At 46.8% G+C, this 16,357-nt stretch overlaps 17 non-coding genes and 1 pseudogene across 17 annotated transcripts; all 18 read right to left on the bottom strand.

Moving 5' to 3' along the window:
* Nucleotides 1–1,636: 1,636 nt before the first annotated feature.
* Nucleotides 1,637–1,799, bottom strand: LOC134952477 (U1 spliceosomal RNA). Its single transcript, XR_010184990.1, has one exon. It is a non-coding gene; the product is annotated as a U1 spliceosomal RNA (small nuclear RNA).
* A 152-nt stretch (nt 1,800–1,951) lies between these two features.
* LOC134951139 (U1 spliceosomal RNA) lies at nt 1,952–2,115 on the bottom strand. Its single transcript, XR_010183934.1, has one exon. It is a non-coding gene; the product is annotated as a U1 spliceosomal RNA (small nuclear RNA).
* A 695-nt stretch (nt 2,116–2,810) lies between these two features.
* Nucleotides 2,811–2,952, bottom strand: LOC134953319 (U1 spliceosomal RNA; annotated as a pseudogene).
* Nucleotides 2,953–3,104: 152 nt separating this feature from the next.
* LOC134950416 (U1 spliceosomal RNA) lies at nt 3,105–3,268 on the bottom strand. The gene has a single exon (XR_010183338.1). It is a non-coding gene; the product is annotated as a U1 spliceosomal RNA (small nuclear RNA).
* A 670-nt stretch (nt 3,269–3,938) lies between these two features.
* Nucleotides 3,939–4,101, bottom strand: LOC134952425 (U1 spliceosomal RNA). The gene has a single exon (XR_010184950.1). It is a non-coding gene; the product is annotated as a U1 spliceosomal RNA (small nuclear RNA).
* A 152-nt stretch (nt 4,102–4,253) lies between these two features.
* Nucleotides 4,254–4,417, bottom strand: LOC134951005 (U1 spliceosomal RNA). Its single transcript, XR_010183823.1, has one exon. It is a non-coding gene; the product is annotated as a U1 spliceosomal RNA (small nuclear RNA).
* A 661-nt stretch (nt 4,418–5,078) lies between these two features.
* LOC134952754 (U1 spliceosomal RNA) lies at nt 5,079–5,241 on the bottom strand. Its single transcript, XR_010185187.1, has one exon. It is a non-coding gene; the product is annotated as a U1 spliceosomal RNA (small nuclear RNA).
* A 153-nt stretch (nt 5,242–5,394) lies between these two features.
* LOC134950854 (U1 spliceosomal RNA) lies at nt 5,395–5,558 on the bottom strand. The gene has a single exon (XR_010183700.1). It is a non-coding gene; the product is annotated as a U1 spliceosomal RNA (small nuclear RNA).
* A 2,614-nt stretch (nt 5,559–8,172) lies between these two features.
* Nucleotides 8,173–8,335, bottom strand: LOC134953259 (U1 spliceosomal RNA). Its single transcript, XR_010185524.1, has one exon. It is a non-coding gene; the product is annotated as a U1 spliceosomal RNA (small nuclear RNA).
* Nucleotides 8,336–8,487: 152 nt separating this feature from the next.
* Nucleotides 8,488–8,651, bottom strand: LOC134951980 (U1 spliceosomal RNA). Its single transcript, XR_010184611.1, has one exon. It is a non-coding gene; the product is annotated as a U1 spliceosomal RNA (small nuclear RNA).
* Nucleotides 8,652–9,322: 671 nt separating this feature from the next.
* Nucleotides 9,323–9,485, bottom strand: LOC134953036 (U1 spliceosomal RNA). The gene has a single exon (XR_010185380.1). It is a non-coding gene; the product is annotated as a U1 spliceosomal RNA (small nuclear RNA).
* A 152-nt stretch (nt 9,486–9,637) lies between these two features.
* LOC134951487 (U1 spliceosomal RNA) lies at nt 9,638–9,801 on the bottom strand. The gene has a single exon (XR_010184217.1). It is a non-coding gene; the product is annotated as a U1 spliceosomal RNA (small nuclear RNA).
* Nucleotides 9,802–10,472: 671 nt separating this feature from the next.
* Nucleotides 10,473–10,635, bottom strand: LOC134953450 (U1 spliceosomal RNA). Its single transcript, XR_010185588.1, has one exon. It is a non-coding gene; the product is annotated as a U1 spliceosomal RNA (small nuclear RNA).
* A 152-nt stretch (nt 10,636–10,787) lies between these two features.
* LOC134951730 (U1 spliceosomal RNA) lies at nt 10,788–10,951 on the bottom strand. Its single transcript, XR_010184416.1, has one exon. It is a non-coding gene; the product is annotated as a U1 spliceosomal RNA (small nuclear RNA).
* Nucleotides 10,952–11,621: 670 nt separating this feature from the next.
* Nucleotides 11,622–11,784, bottom strand: LOC134952541 (U1 spliceosomal RNA). The gene has a single exon (XR_010185043.1). It is a non-coding gene; the product is annotated as a U1 spliceosomal RNA (small nuclear RNA).
* Nucleotides 11,785–11,933: 149 nt separating this feature from the next.
* Nucleotides 11,934–12,090, bottom strand: LOC134953538 (U1 spliceosomal RNA). The gene has a single exon (XR_010185622.1). It is a non-coding gene; the product is annotated as a U1 spliceosomal RNA (small nuclear RNA).
* A 674-nt stretch (nt 12,091–12,764) lies between these two features.
* LOC134952229 (U1 spliceosomal RNA) lies at nt 12,765–12,927 on the bottom strand. The gene has a single exon (XR_010184798.1). It is a non-coding gene; the product is annotated as a U1 spliceosomal RNA (small nuclear RNA).
* A 152-nt stretch (nt 12,928–13,079) lies between these two features.
* On the bottom strand, nt 13,080–13,243 carry LOC134950542 (U1 spliceosomal RNA). Its single transcript, XR_010183443.1, has one exon. It is a non-coding gene; the product is annotated as a U1 spliceosomal RNA (small nuclear RNA).
* Between the last annotated feature and the right edge of the window lie 3,114 nt (nt 13,244–16,357).

Genomic DNA, 16,357 nt, shown 5'->3' with positions numbered 1-16,357 from the left:
TGCAGGTAGTAGAATATCAAACTCCTTGGATGAGAGTTGGTCGTAATAAACTAGGATAGAAAAGAATAAAGTAGAAAATAAGATTTTAAACCTACCGGTAAATCTTTTTCTCGTAGTCCGTAGAGGGTGCTGGGGACTCCGTAAGGACCATGGGGATAGACGGGCTCCGCAGGAGACATGGGCACTTTAAGAAAGACTTTAGTTCTGGGTGTGCACTGGCTCCTCCCTCTATGCGCCTCTATGCCACAGTTAGAGAAACTGTGCCCAGAGGAGACTGACAGTATGAGGAAAGGATTTTGTTAATCCAGGGCAAGATTCATACCAGCCACACCAATCACACCGTATAACTTGTGATAAACTACCCAGTTATGAGTACGAAAAAACAACATACTGTAGCATCAGTGCAGGACCGATGCAACTATAACATAACCCTTATTGAAGCAATAACTATATACAAGTATTGCAGAAGTAGTCCGCACTTGGGACGGGCGCCCAGCATCCTCTACGGACTACGAGAAAAAGATTTACCGGTAGGTTTAAAATCTTATTTTCTCTAACGTCCTAGAGGATGCTGGGGACTCCATAAGGACCATGGGGATTATACCAAAGCTCCAAAACGGGCGGGAGAGTGCGGATGACTCTGCAGCACCGATTGAGCAAACATGAGTTCCTCCTCAGCCAGGGTATCAAACTTATAGTATTTTGAAAAGGTGTTTGAACCTGACCAAGTAGCAGCTCGACACAGCTGTAGTGCCGAGACCCCTCGGGCAGCCGCCCAAGAAGAGCCCACTTTCCTCGTGGAATGGGCCTAGACCGATTTCGGTAACTGCAATCCAGCCATAGAATGCGCTTGCTGAATCGTGTTACAAATCCAGCGAGCAATAGCCTGCTTTGAAGCAGGGGCACCAATCTTGTTGGTTGCATACAGGACAAACAGCGCTTCAGTTTTCCTGACTCTAGCCGTCCTGGCCACGTAAATTTTCAAAGCCCTGACCACATCAAGTAACTCGGAATCCTCCAAGTCACGCGTAGCCAAAGGCACCACAATAGATTGGTTCATATGAAAAGATGAGACCACTTTTGGTAGGAATTGAGGATGGGTCCGCAATTCCGCTCTATCCACATGGAACACCAAATATGGGCTTTTATGTGACAAAGCCGCTAATTCCGACACTCGCCTAGCCGAAGCCAAGGCTAATAACATGACCACCTTCCACGTGAGATATGTTAACTCCACCATTTTAAGGCTGCTAAAAACTGCTAGCGAGCAATCAACTCAGAATGACCCCCATAGTGTATTGCAAGAAAATATCTGTAAATCCAATGGTACCGTAAGTGCGGTATATACTCGCACTTCTTTGCGGGGCGAGAACATCTCCCCTAAGTGAAGTCAGCCCTATGAATAGAGTTTGTGTGATCCCTGTGCAGCAGTCACAGAAAGGGTTCATCTCTGCAGTTTGTCACTCAAATTACATTGTTGCATTTTTTCTAGAAGTGGATCTGAGAGCTGTTACCCGCAGACCAGCTACAATAATTATCCTGGGATAGTGCGCAAGGGCATAGAAGGGAGCGGCTCAAGAAAAGAGAAGTGGAAACAGACAGCAAACTAGGCTGGGGAGAGACCTGAGACAAAGAGATCTGAATTATACGAGAGCCGACCAGGGGAAACACAAATTATGCAGTCAAGTTTCCCACATTTGGGGAAATCGCAGGAGCAGCACACCCAGAGTGCAATGGGTGAGCCTTGCCCTGGGAGAAGCACCTTCATGATCATAGTATCTTACCTGGCAGGTAAGTAGGAGTTGGGCTAGAGCTGGGGAGGGTCGCTGCTCGGGCACCCCCCTGTCAAGTGAAGGAGATCCAACTGAGGCAGCACAAGGAAACTCTCGAAAGAAGAACAAGGCTAGAGGAAGATCTGAGACAAAGAAATCTGACTTTTACCAGAGCTGACCAGAGGAAAGCACAAACACAGTCCCTCACTACCACAAATAATGCAGTCCAGTTTCCCACATTTGGGGAAATCACAGGGGTCAGCATACCCAGAATGCAATGAATGAACCTCACCCTGGGAGAACAATCTTCATGACCATGGTATCTCCTATGCAAAATAAGTATGATTTGGGATAGGGCTGGGGAGGGCCGCTGCTCAGGCACATCTCTGTCAAGTAAAGGAGATTCAACTGAGGCAGCACAAGGGAACTCTCATCTGGGGACAACAACTGCAGGGAGAACACATATTTTCAGATGAACATGGGAGGGCAGAAGGCTGCCTAATACTGAAGCACCCCCAAACAACAAACCAAATGCAACAACTAGTACAAGCATTCCTGGGGGAAGGTCTGCAGAAGACGGATTTGCATACGGTGATGTCATCCAAGCAGTGGGCCAAAGTTGTCTGGAACCCTCATCTGCATATGAAAAGAGAAAAGGGGTATGCAGGGCATGGCGGCCTTTTGCGGCGCTTGGATGACCCCTAGTTCGCATTAAATACCCCCACCCTCCTTCTGTGTGGGGCTCATGTTGGCCATGCCCCAGCCCCTGAAGCATTCAAGCTGATTTCTTGCAGCAGCTGGGCACTGTAACAGCTCCAGAGCTGCTCTGTAAGGCAAGTAAAAGGGTGTGGGCCCTGCAGCACTACCTGTAGTTTGCATTGTGCATTGTAAGGCACAAAGTAAGCAGACGGGAGGAGAAGTCAGGATAGTGCACAAGGGTATAGAAGGGAGGGGCTCAAGAAAAAAGAAGTGGAAACAGACAGCAAACTAGGCTGGAGAGAGACCTGAGACAAAGAGATCTGAATTATATGAGAGCCGACCAGGGGAAACACAAATTACGCAGTCAAGTTTCCCACATTTGGGGAAATCACAGGGGCAGCACACCCAGAGTGCAATGGGTGATCCTTGCCCAGGGAGAAGCAACTTCATGATCATAGTATCTCACCTGGCAGGTAAGTAGGAGTTGGGCTAGAGCTGGGGAGGGTCGCTGCTCGGGCACCCCCCTGTCAAGTGAAGGAGATCCAACTGAGGCAGCACAAGGGAACTCTCGAAAGAAGAACAAGGCTAGAGGAAAATCTGAGACAAAGAAATCTGACTTTTACCAGAGCTGACCAGAGGAAAGCACAAACACAGTCCCCCACTACCACAAATAATGCAGTCGAGTTTCCCACATTTAGGGAAATCACAGGGGTCAGCATACCCAGAATGCAATGAATGAACCTCACCCTGGGAGAACAATCTTCATGACCATGGTATCTCCTATGCAAAATAAGTATGATTTGGGATAGGGCTGGGGAGGGCCGCTGCTCAGGCACATCTCTGTCAAGTAAAGAAGATTCAACTGAGGCAGCACAAGGGAACTCTCATCTGGGGACAACAACTGCAGGGAGAACACATATTTTCAGATGAACATGGGAGGGCAGAAGGCTGCCTAATACTGAAGCACCCCCAAACAACAAACCAAATGCAACAACTAGTGCAAGCATTCCTGGGGGAAGGCTGCAGCAGATGGATTTGCATATGGTGATGTCATCCAAGCAGTGGGTCAAAGTTGGCTTCAACCCTCGTCTGCATATGAAAAGAGAAAAGGGGCGTGCAGGGCATGGCGGCCTTTTGCGGCGATTGGATGACCCCTAGTTCGCATTAAACACCTCCACCCTCCTTCGGTGTGGGGCTCATGTTGGCTATGCCCCAGCCCCTGAAGCATTCAAGCTGATTTCTTGCAGCAGCTAGGCACTGTAACAGCTCCAGAGCTGCTCTGTAAGGCAAGTAAAAGGGTGTGGGCCCTGCAGCACTACCTTTAGTTCGCATTGTGCGTTGGAAGGCACAAATTAAGCAGACGGGAGAAGTCAGGATAGTGCGCAAGGGCATAGAAGGGAGCGGCTCAAGAAAAAAGAAGTGGAAATAGACAGCAAACTAGGCTGGAGAGAGACCTGAGACAAAGAGATCTGAATTATACGAGAGCCGACCAGGGGAAACACAAATTATGCAGTCAAGTTTCCCACATTTGGGGAAATCGCAGGAGCAGCACACCCAGAGTGCAATGGGTGAGACTTGCCCTGGGAGAAGCACCTTCATGATCATAGTATCTCACCTGGCAGGTAAGTAGGATTTGGGATAGAGCTGGGGAGGGTCGCTGCTCGGGCACCCCCCTGTCAAGTGAAGTAGATCCAACTGAGGCAGCACAAGGAAACTCTCGATAGAAGATCAAGGCTAGAGGAAGATCTGAGACAAATAAATCTGACTTTTACCAGGGCTGACCAGAGGAAAGAACAAACACAGTCCCCCACTGCCACAAATAATGCAGTCGAGTTTCCCACATTTGGGGAAATCATAGGGGTCAGCATAGCCAGAATGCAATGAATGAACCTCACCCTGGGAGAACAATCTTCATGACCATGGTATCTCCTATGCAAAATAAGTATGACTTGGGATAGGGCTGGGGAGGGCCGCTGCTCAGGCACATCTCTGTCAAGTAAAGGAGATTCAACTGAGGCAGCACAAGGGAACTCTCATCTGGGGACAACAACTGCAGGGAGAACACAAATTTTCAGATGAACATTGGAGGGCAGAAGGCTGCATAATACTGAAGCACCCCCAAACAACAAACCAAATGCAACAACTAGTGCAAGCATTCCTGGGGGAAGGCCTGCAGCAGATGGATTTGCATATGGTGATGTCATCCAAGCAGTGGGTCAAAGTTGGCTTCAACCCTCGTCTGCATATGAAAAGAGAAAAGGGGCGTGCAGGGCATGGCGGCCTTTTGCGGCGCTTGGATGACCCCTAGTTCGCATTAAACACCTCCACCCTCCTTCGGTGTGGGGCTATGCCCCAGCCCCTGAAGCATTCAAGCTGATTTCTTGCAGCAGCTGGGCACTGTAACAGCTCCAGAGCTGCTCTGTAAGGCAAGTAAAAGGGTGTGGGCCCTGCAGCACTACCTGTAGTTTGCATTGTGCGTTGGAAGGCACAAAGTAAGCAGACGGGAGAAGTCAGGATAGTGCGCAAGGGCATAGAAGGGAGCAACTCAAGAAAAGAGAAGTGGAAACAGACAGCAAACTAGGCTGGAGAGAGACCTGAGACAAAGAGATCTGAATTATACGAGAGCCGACCAGAGGAAACACAAATTATGCAGTCAAGTGTCCAACATTTGGGGAAACCGCAGGAGCAGCACACCCAGAGTGCAATGGGTGAGCCTTGCCCTGGGAGAAGCACCTTCATGATCATAGTATCTCACCTGGCAGGTAAGTAGGAGTTGGGCTAGAGCTGGGGAGGGTCGCTGCTCGGGCACCCCCCTGTCAAGTGTATGAAGATCCAACTGAGGCAGCACATGGAAACTCTCGAAAGAAGAACAAGGCTAGAGGAAGATCTGAGACAAATAAATCTGACTTTTACCAGAGCTGACCAGAGGAAAGCACAAACACAGTCCCCCACTACCACAAATAATGCAGTCGAGTTTCCCACATTTGGGGAAATCACAGGGGTCAGCATACCCAGAATGCAATGAATGAACCTCACCATGGGAGAACAATCTTCATGACCATGGTATCTCCTATGCAAAATAAGTATGATTTGGGATAGGGCTGGGGAGGGCCGCTGCTCAGGCACATCTCTGTCAAGAATTTATAAAGTCTATACATATATATAACCAAATGTCAATATATATATATAGAACCCAGCGCTCCTATCAAAACTTATCTATTTCACCAATTTGTTGCTTATTTAATCTTTATACATCTATTAATTTTCACCATATATTATAAAATGCTGCTCCCATAGGTAGTACTGTTCTACCAATAATAAACCAAATTTTAAAGATAATCACACTTGTTATTAAGGGAGCACAAAAAATAAAATATACAAGCTCTTTATTTTTAAAAAATATATATAGACAGAAGAAACCCACATTCAATAAAATACAAAGGAGTCAACATATATAGGCACCACTATCCATATCTAAATGTAATCAGGATCTATTTCATATTGCCCTTGATGACAACGGAATGTTTATTAAAGTGTCCAAAAAATCCTCCTGGATACAGCTGTTGTAATTTAATCATTACTTTCCAATTGTAATTGATACATTAAATTCCTTCTTGTGGATGAACAGCAACAGTTGTAACCAACGCCTCTTATTTACTGCAGTTAAAGTTCATATGTAACTCACGTGAGTAATGAAAGAAAACAGGGGGAGAGCGCTGTGATGGTTGGTGAAACACAGCGGTATGCTACGACCCCCGTTAACCGTGGCTGGATCTTATTGGCACTCGCGGTCGGGATATTTCTCCCTGCCGTGGGGTAGAGACCTCCTTTTGCTCGGTCTCAAATTGCTTTTTCCCCTTCACCGCTGTCTTTACATCAGACGTCCGCCGTGATGTAGCTCGTTCATGAACGGGCTTATATCTCAGCAATCAGAGTGTCCGGTAATCACCTTCCTTACGCGTTTTTCCGCTGTTATCCAAGAGCGGTTTCGTCAGAGGATACATCAGCAGCCTGGCAGGCTCTTTTTAAAATGCACCGGACCAATAGCATTACTAATTAGTTGATTGGATACATACATGTACTAATTGGATGCATACATGTAATGACTCACATATGGAACAACTTTCTAATTGCAATTGCACATATAAAGGCATTTCATAATATAAAAATAAGCAACATGGTGATTAAAAATAATAATAAAATAAGCAACAAGGTGGTTTAAAAAATAACAGAAAATATATAATCTATATACAGATTAACCTATAATCTTTCAATCAATACCTCATATCTATAATCACATATACATAATTCAGAGACTCAGCACTAAGGATCCCCATTTACTTATATAAAACCTTTTAGGGTAACATAAATCCATGCCACTACTAAAGCAGTTCTTGTGGCGCAGGGGAAACATCAAATGCACTCTATGCAGCTAGTCCCATGTTCGAATCCAACCTGCTCAGCTTAACATCCATATTATTTATTTACTTTTAATGGGATCATTCTATCAATTCATTTTTACCTTTAATTTTTGTTAATATTATTTCTATATTTCATTATTTTAACCCCTGGAATAACTACATTGCTGTTTAAACAACAAAAAGAATTGAAGAAAAAATAAATATTAAACAGACAATTTAAGGATTCGAAGATTTAAATATTTAAAGATTTTAAAATTTAAAACAGGGAGGGGGGGGGCCTTTTGGGAGAAGGAGGGGGAAAAAATAAAAATAGAAAAAAAAATATATATAGAACCAAGAGAAAGTGTAAAAAGAGGATGGAGGAAGAAATCTGATGTTCATCATTACTAGTGGATTTTACTAAAGAACTTTAAAGGAACACACACAACAGGATTATACAGTTTCATCCTAAGAGGAAAGCTGTTTCCAAAATAGCTACTTCTAATAATTTTGTTTATTTATTAAACATACAATAAATGGATATTCAATAAATAATATATTAGGTAAATCAATAGATAAAATCTTCAGAGACTGCCAATGTTGTTCAGTTCGATGCTCTCATTCAGACCATCAGGTGTAAGGGTACCCAAAGAAAAAATCCAAAATGCCTCCCTTGTCAAGTAAAGGAGATTCAACTGAGGCAGCACAAGGGAACTCTCATCTGGGGACAACAACTGCAGGGAGAACACATATTTTCAGATGAACATGGGAGGGCAGAAGGCTGCCTAATACTGAAGCACCCCCAAACAACAAACCAAATGCAACAACTAGTACAAGCATTCCTGGGGGAAGGCCTGCAGCAGATGGATTTGCATATGGTGATGTCATCCAAGCAGTGGGTCAAAGTTGGCTTCAACCCTCGTCTGCATATGAAAAGAGAAAAGGGGCGTGCAGGGCATGGCGGCCTTTTGCGGCGCTTGGATGACCCCTAGTTCGCATTAAACACCTCCACCCTACTTCGGTGTGGGGCTCATGTTGGCTATGCCCCAGCCCCTGAAGCATTCAAGCTGATTACTTGCAGCAGCTGGGCACTGTAATAGCTCCAGAGCTGCTCTGTAAGGCAACTAAAAGGGTGTGGGCCCTGCAGCACTACCTGTAGTTCGCATTGTGCGTTGGACGGCACAAAGTAAGCAGACGGGAGAAGTCAAGATAGTGCGCAAGGGCATAGAAGGGAGTGGCTCAAGAAAAGAGAAGTGTAAACAGACAGCAAACTAGGCTGGAGAGAGACATGAGACAAAGAGATCTGAATTATACGAGAGCCGACCAGGGGAAACACAAATTATGCAGTCAAGTTTCCCACATTTGGGGATATCGCAGGAGCAGCACACCCAGAGTGCAATTGGTGAGCCTTGCCCTGGGAGAAGCACCTTCATGATCATAGTATCTCACCTAGCAGGTAAGTAGGAGTTGGGCTAGAGCTGGGGAGGGTCGCTGCTCGGGCACCCCCCTGTCAAGTGAAGGAGATCCAACTGAGGCAGCACAAGGGAACTCTCGAAAGAAGAACAAGGCTAGAGGAAGATCTGAGACAAAGAAATCTGACTTTTACCAGAGCTGACCAGAGGAAAGCACAAACACAGTCCCCCACTACCACAAATAATGCTGTCAAGTTTACCACATTTGGGGAAATAACAGTGGTCAGCATACCCAGAATGCAATGAATGAACCTCACCCTGAGAGAACAATCTTCATGACCATGGTATCTCCTATGTAAAATAAGTATGAGTTGGGATAGGGCTGGAGAGGGCCGCTGCTCAGGCACATCTCTGTCAAGTAAAGGAGATTCAACTGAGGCAGCACAAGGGAACTCTCATCTGGGGACAACAACTGCAGGAGGTACACATATTTTCAGATGAACATGGGAGGGCAGAAGGCTGCCTAATACTGAAGCACCCCCAAACAACAAACCAAATGCAACAACTAGTGCAAGCATTCCTGGGGGAAGGCCTGCAGCAGATGGATTTGCATATGGTGATGTCATCCAAGCAGTGGGTCAAAGTTGGCTTCAACCCTCGTCTGCATATGAAAAGATAAAATTGGCATGCAGGGCATGGCGGCCTTTTGCGGTGCTTGGATGACCCCTAGTTCGCATTAAACACCTCCACCCTCCTTCGGTGTGGGGCTCATGATGGCTATGCCCCAGCCCCTGAAGCATTCAAGCTGATTTCTTGCAGCAGCTGGGCACTGTAACAGCTCCAGAGCTGCTCTGTAAGGCAAGTAAAAGGGTGTGGGCCCTGCAGCACTACCTGTAGTTTGCATTGTGCGTTGGAAGGCACAAAGTAAGCAGACGGGAGAAGTCAGGACAGTGCGCAAGGGCATAGAAGGGAGCAACTCAAGAAAAGAGAAGTGGAAACAGACTACAAATTAGGCTGGAGAGAGACCTGAGACAAAGAGATCTGAATTATACGAGAGCCGACCAGGTGAAACACAAATTATGCAGTCAAGTGTCCAACATTTGGGGAAACCGCAGGAGTAGCACACCCAGAGTGCAATGGGTGAGCCTTGCCCTGGGAGAAGCACCTTCATGATCATAGTATCTCACCTGGCAGGTAAGTAGGAGCTGGGCTAGAGCTGGGGAGGGTCGCTGCTCGGGCACCCCCCTGTCAAGTGAAGGAGATCCAACTGAGGCAGCACAAGGGAACTCTCGAAAGAAGAACAAGGCTAGAGGAAGATCTGAGACAAAGAAATCTGACTTTTACCAGAGCTGACCAGAGGAAAGCACAAACACAGTCCCTCACTACCACAAATAATGCAGTCCAGTTTCCCACATTTGGGGAAATCACAGGGGTCAGCATACCCAGAATGCAATGAATGAACCTCACCCTGGGAAAACAATCTTCATGACCATGGTATCTCCTATGCAAAATAAGTATGATTTGGGATAGAGCTGGGGAGGGCCGCTGCTCAGGCACATCTCTGTCAAGTAAAGGAGATTCAACTGAGGCAGCACAAGGGAACTCTCATCGGGGGACAACAACTGCAGGGAGAACACAAATTTTCAGATGAACATGGGAGGGCAGAAGGCTGCCTAATACTGAAGCACCCCCAAACAACAAACCAAATGCAACAACTAGTGCAATCATTCCTGGGGGAAGGCCTGCAGCAGATGGATTTGCATATGGTGATGTCATCCAAGCAGTGGGTCAAAGTTGGCTTCAACACTCATCTGCATATGAATAGAGAAGAGGGGCATGCAGGGCATGGCGGCCTTTTGCGGCGCTTGGATGACCCCTAGTTCGCATTAAACACCTCCACCCTCCTTCGGTGTGGGGCTCATGTTGGCTATGCCCCAGCCCCTGAAGCATTCAAGCTGATTTCTTGCAGCAGCTGGGCACTGTAACAGCTCCAGAGCTGCTCTGTAAGGCAAGTAAAAGGGTGTGGGCCCTGCAGCACTACCTGTAGTTCGCATTGTGCGTTGGAAGGCACAAAGTAAGCAGACGGGAGAAGTCAGGATAGTGCGCAAGGGCATAGAAGGGAGCGGCTCAAGAAAAGAGAAGTGGAAACAGACAGCAAACTAGGCTGGAGAGAGACCTGAGACAAAGACATCTGAATTATACGAGAGCCGACCAGGGGAAACACAAATTATGCAGTCAAGTTTCCCACATTTGGGGAAATCACAGGGGCAGCACACCAAGAGTGCGATGGGTGAGCCTTGCCCTGGGAGAAGCACCTACATGATCATAGTATCTCACCTGGCAGGTAAGTAGGAGTTAGGCTAGAGCTGGGGAGGGTCGCTGCTCGGGCACCCCCCTGTCAAGTGAAGGAGATCCAACTGAGGCAGCACAAGGGAACTCTCGAAAGAAGAACAAGGCTAGAGGAAGATCTGAGACAAAGAAATCTGACTTTTACCAGAGCTGACCAGAGGAAACCACAAACACAGCCCCCCACTACCACAAATAATGCAGTCGAGTTTCCAACATTTGGGGAAATCACAGGGGTCAGCATACCCAGAATGCAATGAATGAACCTCACCCTGGGAGAACAATCTTCATGACCATGGTATCTCCTATGCAAAATAAGTATGATTTGGGACAGGGCTGGGGAGGGCCGCTGCTCAGGCACATCTCTGTCAAGTAAAGGCAATTCAACTGAGGCAGCACAAGGGAACTCTCATCTTGGGACAACAACTGCAGGGAGAACACATATTTTCAGATGAACATGGGAGGGCAGAAGGCTGCCTAATACTGAAGCACCCCCAAACAACAAACCAAATGCAACAACTAGTGCAAGCATTCCTGGGGAAGGCCTGCAGCAGATGGATTTGCATATGGTGATGTCATCCAAGCAGTGGGTCAAAGTTGGCTTCAACCCTCATCTGCATATGAAAAGAAAAAAGGGATGTGCAGGGAATGGCGGCCTTTTGCGGCGCTTGGATGACCCCTAATTCGCATTAAACATCTCCACCCTCCTTCGGTGTGGGGCTCATGTTGGTTATGCCCCAGCCCCTGAAGCATTCAAGCTGATTTCTTGCAGCAGCTGGGCACTGTAACAGCTCCAGAGCTGCTCTGTAAAGCATGTAAAAGGGTGTGGGCCCTGCAGCACTACCTGTAGTTTGCATTGTGCGTTGGAAGGCACAAAGTAAGCAGACAGGAGAGGTCAGAATAGTGCGCAAGGGCATAGAAGGGAGCAACTCAAGAAAAGAGAAGTGGAAACAGACAGCAAACTAGGCTGGAGAGAGACCTGAGACAAAGAGATCTGAATTATACGAGAGCCGACCAGGGGAAACACAAATTATGCAGTCAAGTTTCCCACATTTGGGGAAATCACAGGGGCAGCACACCCAGAGTGCAATGGGTGAGCCTTGCCCTGGGAGAAGCACCTACATGATCATAGTATCTCACCTGGCAGGTAAGTAGGAGTTGGGCTAGAGCTTGGTAGGGTCGCTGCTCGGGCACTTCCCTGTCAAGTGAAGGAGATCCAACTGAGTCAGCACAAGGGAACTCTCGAAAGAAGAACAAGGCTAGAGGAAGATCTGAGACAAATAAATCTGACTTTTACCAGAGCTGACCAGAGGAAAGCACAAACACTACCACAAATAATGAAGTCGAGTTTCCCACATTTGGGGAAATCACAGGGGTCAGCATACCCAGAATGCAATGAATGAACCTCACCCTGGGATAACAGTCTTCATTACCATGATATCTCCTATGCAAAATAAGTATGATTTGGGATAGGGCTGGGGAGGGCCGCTGCTCAGGCACATCTCTGTCAAGTAAAGGAGATTCAACTGAGGCAGCACAAGGGAACTCTCATCTGGGGACAACAACTGCAGGGAGAACACATATTTTCAGATGAACATGGGAGGGCAGAAGGCTGCCTAATACTGAAGCACCCCCAAACAACAAACCAAATGCAACAACTAGTACAAGCATTCCTGGGGGAAGGTCTGCAGAAGACGGATTTGCATACAGTGATGTCATCCAAGCAGTGGGCCAAAGTTGGCTGGAACCCTCATCTGCATATGAAAAGAGAAAAGGGGTATGCAGGGAATGGCGGCCTTTTGCGGCGCTTGGATGACCCTTAGTTCGCATTAAACACCCCCACCCTCCTTCGGTGTGGGGCTCATGTTGGCAATGCCCCAGCCCCTGAAGCATTCAAGCTGATTTCTTGCAGCAGCTTGGCACTGTAACAGCTCCAGAGCTGCTCTGTAATGCAAGTAAAAGTTTGTGGGCCCTGCAGCACTACCTGTAGTTTGCATTGTGCATTGGAAGGCACAAAGTAAGCAGACAGGAGGAGAAGTCAGGATAGTGCACAAGGGTATAGAAGGGAGGGGCTCAAAAAAAAAGAAGTGGAAACAGACTGCAAACTAGGCTGGAGAGAGACCTGAGACAAAGAGATCTGAATTATATGAAAGCCGACCAGTGGAAACACAAATTATGCAGTCAAGTTTCCCACATTTGGGGAAATCACAGGGGCAGCACACCCAGAGTGCAATGGGTGAGCCTTGCCCTGGGAGAAGCACCTTCATGATCATAGTATCTCACCTGGCAGGTAAGTAGGAGTTGGGCTAGAGCTGGGGAGGGTCGCTGCTTGGGCACCCCCCTGTCAAGTAAAGGAGATCCAACTGAGGCAGCACAAGGGAACTCTCGAAAGAAGAACAAGGCTAGAGGAAGATCTGAGACAAAGAAATCTGACTTTTACCAGAGCTGACCAGAGGAAAGCACAAACACAGTCCCCCACTACCACAAATAATGCAGTCAAGTTTCCCACATTTGGGGAAATCACAGGGGTCAGCATACCCAGAATGCAATGAATGAACCTCACCCTGGGAGAACAATCTTCATGACCATGGTATCTCCTATGCAAAATAAGTATGATTTGGGATAGGGCTGGGGAGGGCCGCTGCTCAGGCACATCTCTGTCAAGTAAAGAAGATTCAACTGAGGCAGCACAAGGGAACTCTCATCTGGGGACAACAACTGCAGGGAGAACACATATTTTCAGATGAACATGGGAGGGCAGAAGGCTGCCTAATACTGAAGCACCCCCAAACAACAAACCAAATGCAACAACTAGTGCAAGCATTCCTGGAGGAAGGCCTGCAGCAGATGGATTTGCATATGGTGATGTCATCCAAGCAGTGGGTCAAAGTTGGCTTCAACCCTCGTCTGCATATGAAAAGAGAAAAGGGGCGTGCAGGGCATGTCGGCCTTTTGCAGCGCTTGGATGACCCCTAGTTCGCATTAAACACCTCCACGCTCCTTCGGTGTGGGGCTCATGTTGGCTATGCCCCAGCCCCTGAAGCATTCAAGCTGATTTCTTGCAGAAGCTGGGCACTGTAACAGCTCCAGAGCTGCTCTGTATGGCAAGTAAAAGGGTGTGGGCCCTGCAGCACTACCTGTAGTTCGCATTGTGCGTTGGAAGGCACAAAGTAAGCAGATGGGAGAAGTCAGGATAGTGCGCAAGGGCATAGAAGGGAGCGGCTCAAGAAAAGAGAAGTGGAAACAGACAGCAAACTAGGCTGGAGAGCTCTTCTGTCTATATTTTGCAAACCTGCTCTTGTCCTCTCCAGCTGCTCCATGTAGATTTGACGTCTGGAAAGGTGCATAACCCACTGACAAGCAGGCACACTCCTGCATGAGTTTTCTCTCTCACTAGCTGGATGATACACAATCATTTGCATGTGCTCCACCTCCGACACACCACCCACCCAACCACCCAGTGACCAGAGCCACCCACAAGCCAACTGGCTCCGTGATTTAATTTGCACAGTGTAGTCATCCAGGCAGCATGTCCTTCTCAATGGAAGGATCTCTGGTTCCATGGAATCTTCCACATTGGAATGCTGCGGAATAAAAAGGATTTAAATATTCAGCTTGCTAGCATTCAAAGTACCTGCGGCTTGGCTTTAGCACATGGGTCTTCATCCTGTGGCCCTCCAGCTGCTGTGAAACTACACATCCCAGCATGCCCTGCCACAGTTTTGCTATTAAGGTATGCTAAAACTGAGGCAGGGCATGCTGGGATGTGTAGTTCCACAGCATCTGGAGGGTCGCAGGTTGAAGACCCATGTTCTAGCATGCCTGTTCTATGATGCATGTACCGTGATGTCACAATCAGCTTGGAATGGGGTGTCTAGCAGGCATTTGCTGACAGCCACTTGAGGGAGACACACATCAGGAGATGCAGCATATCGGAGGTCTTCGATGCCTTTCCAGCAAATGCACACCACCTGCTGCTGGTCTGGACACAAAACAATGCCCACAATCGAAGTCCCAAAATGCCCAACTACAGGATTCATGTAAGTAGTGAATTTAGGAATGAATTTAGAAGTAGGAAATTAAGTTAGTTCACAAGTACATTCAAATTCAGATCTAAAGTCTAGGTAGGCCTCACGTCCTGGCAGCCCCCAGCACTTAAAAATGCCTTGATTAGAGGTAGAGAATTAAATGTAGATAAAAAGTAGACACAAAATAAGACTCCACAGAGCAGTTATCAGGTGTCTTTATCAATTGTTGCATTTAAAAAAATCAAGCAATTAGGGAACACAATGTTGCAACAATGTAACCCTATTTGCAAAATAGTACTAAATAAGTTTGTCGATGTAAGACATTTGCAAAGGCGCATCCAAAACACGCTGGAAAATGCAACTGAATCTGTTTTTGGAGGCTAGAATAGGAAATGTGCATCGGTCCTACCAGTACTGAAAGCTCTTCTACCATCTCCCTTTTCTGAAAAGCCATTTAATATATGGTTCCCAGATAGGGGACATATCAGATATTGCCTTTCAAAAGCAGCAAATATCATACCACTTCTATTGCCATCAAAGATAAACATTGATTGTTTTCAGATATTGGATTGAAAAAGCAGTCTTTATTGACATAAAGAAGCAAAAAAACATACATAAACATTACACACATAAGTACTGTGTTGCAGCACAGATAAAACACAATACAAATGCTGTCGGTATAGTACAGTTCAAGAACTACAGCACAGGCCAGCCTACACTATAAATCATGAACTGCACTATACATTTAAACAATACAATAATACAACAGTTAATAAGGCTATGGGTGTGGAGTGTAAGAGGGTGAGGGAATCACAAGCCCGAAGCTTTATTGAAAGACAGACACATATAAAGGGAGGATTAATAAATACAAAGATATCCTTTACTATAGAATGTAGTCCAATCCGGTCTTTCAACTCTTCCACAACTTAAAAACGGATAGTGTTCCCAAGCCTTCCATCCTGGAATATCTTCAGTCTCTCGCCAATGAAGAAAACAATCCCTCCAGCAGACTCTTTAACCACGATACAAGATCACAGCCAAAAGGGCGAGAAGCAACTACACTTGCGTTTAACCAAAATAGCTAAAACTTAGTGGAGGAAAGTGCAGTGCACCAAAACATAAGCTGACACAATCATGGAGAATGCGCCAGCATATATGCTCTTCTATCTATATTTTGCAAACCTGCTCTTGTCCCCTCCAGCTGCTCCATGTAGATTTGACGTCTGGCAAGGTGCATAACCCACTGACAAGCAGGCACACTCCTGCATGAGTTTTCACTCTCACTAGCTGGATGATACACATTCATTTGCATATGCTCCAACTCCGACACACCGCCCACCCAACCACCCAGTCACCAGAGCCACCCACAAGCCAACTGGCTCCGTGACTTAATTTGCACAGTGCAGTCATCCAGGCAGCATGTCCTTCTCAATGGAATAATCTCTGGTTCCATGGAATCTTCCGCATTGGAATGCTGCGGAACAAAAAGGATTTAAACATTCAGCTTGCTAGCATTCAATGTACCTGCGGCTTGGCTCTAGCACATGGGTCTTCATCCTGTGGCCCTCCAGCTGCTGTGAAACTGCACATCCCAGCATGCCCTGCCACAGTTTTGCTATTAAGGTATGCTAAAACTGAGGCAGGGCATGCTGGGATGTGTAGTTCCACAGCAGCTGGAGGGTCGCAGGTTGAAGACCCAT

This window comes from Pseudophryne corroboree, chromosome 8 (genome assembly GCF_028390025.1).
Source record: "Pseudophryne corroboree isolate aPseCor3 chromosome 8, aPseCor3.hap2, whole genome shotgun sequence".
Taxonomy (NCBI): Eukaryota; Metazoa; Chordata; class Amphibia; order Anura; family Myobatrachidae; genus Pseudophryne; species Pseudophryne corroboree.
This window is presented reverse-complemented; position numbering and strand designations above follow the sequence as displayed.